This window comes from Petaurus breviceps, unplaced genomic scaffold, assembly GCF_028583685.1.
Source record: "Petaurus breviceps papuanus isolate PSGF00001 unplaced genomic scaffold, PetGlider_PUasm1.0 120, whole genome shotgun sequence".
NCBI lineage: Eukaryota > Metazoa > Chordata > Mammalia > Diprotodontia > Petauridae > Petaurus > Petaurus breviceps.
In genome coordinates this window covers 709,158-714,245 of record NW_027185627.1, presented here as the reverse complement: position 1 = coordinate 714,245, position 5,088 = coordinate 709,158, and the positions used below count along the sequence as shown (strand labels likewise).

Below are 5,088 nucleotides of genomic sequence, written 5' to 3'. Positions count from 1 at the left end.
GAAGTCCTAGAAAAAAGTTTGCTACAATATCCTCTACCAATGTCAGCAATTGGGGTAGCATAGAAATAACACTGGATTCAGTGACAGATAACCTGGGTTTGAATACCAGTTCTGCCTCTGTGATCATGGCTGTCACTTGACTTCTCTGAGGCTGTTTCCTTATCTATGACATAAGGAGACTGGATAACAGGACCTCTAAAGTCCTTTTCAGTTGTAAATCTATAACTCCATGAATACTACCTACAACATCCTAGACAGGTAATCAGCCCATCTTGGCTTAATCATTCCCTCTAACTTGTAACTCACTAATTCTCAAGAGAGGCCATTCTACTGTTGGGCAGCTCTGTTTAGTAATTTTATTCATTCAACAAATGTTTGCCAAGCATAGAAGACATGTAAGGTCATCAAGTAGCCAATGATTAAGTAAGAATGTATATAGAACCCCTTTAAACTTGATTGGCTGAGAATGACCCTGGAATTGTCTATTTAGCCAGTAAGTTTGATCCCAGGGAGTTCAAGTGAATGAACCCCTCAAAAGGGAATATTTTGATTCCAAGAATTCTAAGACAAAATAAATGCCACCTAGTCGGGGAGGGAGTAAATTCCCTTTATATGTATTTCGAATAATCTTAATATTATCTTTGAAAAGAGAATATATCATTCTCCATTCTAAATAGTCAGTCAGCTAGCATTTATTAAAGTGCCTAAACTCTGGAAGCAGTCTTATAATTTGAGTGGTAAGGGTAGTAAAAGGAAAAGAGGAAGAAGATGCCAAAGTCAGATATTCAGTTATGGTGCAGCAGCAGAAGAGGGAAGGTTAATTAGGGATTAGCTGTGGCAGCACTCTGAATTTGGGTTGGCTAAAATGCTCAGGGACTAGAAAGATTCAGGGAATGTATTGAGATGGGACTCAATAATTTGGGAATTTTAGAAAGAAGATGAAAGCAATTATAAGGAATTATTTTGCCCAATTATGTGCCAATAAATTTAACAATATAAATGAAATGGAATGATTGTGATGACATGGTTGATTTTAGAAAAGCATGTAAAGACTTGCATGAAATAATAAAAGAGTGAAATAAGCAAAATCAAGAAAACACTGTAGACAGTAACAGCAATATTGTTCTAAAAACGACTGAATGACTCAGTAATTTTGAGGGCTACAAGTACTCAAATCAACTACAAAGGACCTATGAAAGAAGATACTATCCATATCCAGAGAAAGAACTGATAAATAAAAGTATGTGTAGTATGTTTTTTATATATATACATATTTGTGTCTAATGGTAACCTTCTCTAGGGCAGGGTATGGAGGGAGGGAGAAAAAAATAAAATGAACAGCAGAGAACAAAAGAAAACTTAGAAGGAAACACAAAAGCCGGTAGCTTTGAAAATAATGTGTAATATTTATAATAGTTATTCAAAAAAAGCAAACTGTGAAATGGAAATCATGGTTTTATATTGAATCCTCTTTTTTTGTCTTTTTGTATTTAAGTTCAAAATGAATAAAAGTTTTTTTTAAAAAGATCCACATTAAAAAAAAGAAGATGAAAGCAGTGAGCCAAAGGCAAGATTTTCTGAATCTATTGAAAGAAGCAGCTGGAATCCTTAGGATACTGACAGAGATCAGTAAGTTCTAAGAACCTGGGCTGGAAACTTTGCAAATGGCTGACAGTGGTAGGATATAAACCCCTAGTCTGGGGGTAGGAAACCTGTGGCCTCAAGGCTACTTGTGGCCCTCTAGGTCCTCAAGTGTGACCCTTTAATCAAATCCAGATTTGTTCTGTGAAGTCTGACTTCAGTCAAAGGGCTGCACTTGAGGGCCTAGAGGACCACATGTAGCCTTGAGAATACAGGGTCCCCACCCCTGCTAGTCTAAAGCTACCAGAAGGACAGTGAGCTTTAGAAAAAAGAGTTAGACCTTTTATATAATCCTACAAATACTCAAAGCCAACTATTATGTATGCCCCCCTACCCCCCACTTTTACCTTTCCAAGGTAAATAAGTATCCTTAGTTCCTCTAACCTTATATGATTCAATACTGAGCTTCCTTACCATCTTGGTCTTCTTCCTCCTGTAGCTTATCAGCCTTCTCCTAAGATGTAGCTGTCTATTAGACTGCGAGCTCATTAGGAGCAAGAACTGTCCTCTGCCTTTCTTTGTATGCCCAGAACTTAGTGTAGTGTCTGGTATATAGAAAGTACTTAATAAATGCTTGTTGATTGACTGATTCAATCTAATATTACAGCTGTGGCCTGACTAGGAGAGAGTATGGTACATCCACAACCTCCCTCTAGGTGCTGTGCTTCTATAAATGCAGCCAAAAAGAGACATTTTTTGATCGTTCCAGCATCCTTCTGGCTCACTTTGAGTTGCAGTCACCTAAAACTTTAGATTTTTTTCTCACATGTACTGCTGTAAGCCCTGTACTTTCCCCTTTCCCAGGCTGAGGCTGGAGAATAGGTTACAGAAGCCTTGAGAAGGGAGAGTTTTCCTATGAGTAGACATACTGAAGTCACCTCACCAGCTGGTGGCTGGTTTAGCTTTCAGGGATTGTTCCCTTGTTCATACAACAGGCCCAAGTTTCAAGAGGAACTAGTTCAGTGAGCATTCAAATAAGATAATGTTTGTATATTTGCAAAATAGATAAATAATAATAAAATAAATAATAAATATACATTTTTATATAAATATAAAATGTTTGTATTTTAATAAAATAATAAAATAGATAAGAAGATAATATTTGTAAAGAGTGCTTGGCACAGTACCTGGCATATAACAGGTGCTATATAGATGCTTGTTCCCTCCCTCCTTAGCTGTGCCCCCATCTAATCCAGGGTCAATCAGTCAGATTATACTGCATACCTCCTATGTCCCCACCTCTGTGCTGTGAGGAAAGCAGGAAAAGACATAATCCCTGATTCTGTGGAGCCCATAGTATGGCTGGGAAGGAAAGACATACAGCTAAGATATCTCTTCCCTATGAATATCCTGTGAATATCACAGGGGAGAGGTTGTATTCCAATCACTGGAGGAAGAGATGAAGGACTGAGAAGGCATTTGAACACAGATTTGAATTTAACACCAAACTCCAATAAAAGAAAAACTCGTAGTCATTTGGGGCCCGTCTTACTTGGGTAAAGGGGTAGTAGGGAGTCTTGAGACACTATCTGTTTATCATCTATGGTAATACTGTGTGAGGCACTGGAAGTGGAACAAAATAAAAATAATCTCCATGTTACCTTAGAGTTGTACAGAAGCTTTTACTGTTTGGAAGAATTTTCAAATTTATAATCTCATTCTATGCTTAAACAACCTTCTAGATCAGATCAGGTGCTGCATCTGCATTTGGTAGATGAGGCCCCGGGGAAGGGGAGCAACTTGTTTAAGGGTGTACATCTAGTCCTAGAAGAACCAGGACTAGAACCCAGGTCTCCTCATTCCCAGCACATGTTCATTCCACTGGATCAGCTACGTCTAGATGGGAACATAATATATGTATGATGTGTACTGCTCCCTCGAGAGAATATCTGTCATGATCAACAAGAATAATAATGATAATAACTAAATTTTATAGAGTTTTAGGGTATGCAAAGCACCTTACATATTTTCAATTGATCCTGAAAACAACCATTTGAGGTAGGTGATATTATTATCCCTGTTTTATAGATGAAGAAATAAAGTCAGAGCGGTGAGGTGAAGGGGGTCTGAGGGAGGATCTGAACTGAGGGCTTCCTGACAAGCCCCCTGGCTGCTTCACAAAGAGTGCTCAAGGTCATGCCTCTTCAACATGCCACCCTGTCACTTCCCATCTGGGAAATGTTTATTCAGAGCTTTACTTAGGGACCTCAGATACAACTCTGTAATAAGAAGAATCTGAGGCCAAAGGCTAAACAACCCCCAGGATAAGGGTAGGCTGGGTCAAAGGGCACATCTGAGAAGTTACAGGAATACTAATTCACTATCCTTCAGGAAACTTATTCAACTGAGCACTCTAGGTCTGCTACTGGCCATTCAGAGTTTGCTGTCTCTCCAAGACTAACCTGACGTTACTCTCATCCAGACTAGCCCTGGTTTTTCTTCCTAAAGGGCAGATGGCTCCAGAAAAGGAGAGCCCTAGTCACACATAACCTTCCTTTCCTTCAACTCCCAGAGCTCTTGGGTTGGAATACCAAGAGAAGGAAATATTTACATGTTGTCTGCCACATTAGAATGCAAGCATCTTAAGGGTAGGGACAGTGTCTTCCTTTGTATTTATGTTTAATTTAGCACAGTATCTGGCACATAGTAAGCGTCTAATAAGTTGTCAAATTGTGGCTTCAATCAACATGAGACCACAAGTCACAAATCCCCAGACCAGGGAGGGAGGATTTTGGCGAGGGCCCTTTCTCTATCCCTGGCTTGCTCCTTCCACAGGGAGCAGGGGACTCCTGGGTAGCATGTTACTGACTATCACAGGGAAGAAGACTGCAACCAGGATACTACAATGCCCTCCCTGGGGTTCTTCTCCTTTTAGGCCAAAGTTCTAACAGAGGTAAGGTCTGTGGAGTGCTTGCTTCAGATGCCCCACAAGAATATAAAAAATATACAAAATAACTTCTATGAAAGTGGAGGGAGGGGGCTTGTACAAATTTTTGGTATTGCCTGAGATGTAAAATTAGCTAGTTAGGGCTCTGCACCAGGTCCCCTCTGCTTTCCCTACCATCAATGCAACTCAAGTTATTTTCTGCCTATTCCTGGGTGAGCCCACACCATGAGAGCCTCTTTCAGACATTCCGAGGCCACTCTGGCTAGAAAAGTGTTTTAGTATTGAGGAGTAAGGCCCTCCCTTATAGCCAGTGTTATCTTCTAGCCAGTCTTAGTGCCTATTAGTGGGTCTCCCCTTGCCTGTTTTTTCAGTTCCTGATATCCCCAGGGAGAGGTAGTAAATGAAGTAGGGAACAAGAGTTGGAACACTAGATCTGGTCACAGATTTCAGTGACCTTGGCCTGAGTGCCCTGGGCTCCAAGGACATGGAACTCAATAGGAATGCTAAGTTATTACATACTAAAGGGTCTCCTGAGCAGGCAGGTGGCAGAAGGGGCATGG

At 40.3% G+C, this 5,088-nt stretch overlaps 1 protein-coding gene across 11 annotated transcripts in view; it reads right to left on the bottom strand.

The window, feature by feature from the left end:
• The window catches only part of RUSC2 (RUN and SH3 domain containing 2), a 445,432-nt gene that overhangs the window by 29,008 nt on the left and 411,336 nt on the right, over positions 1-5,088 (bottom strand). The window lies entirely within an intron of this gene.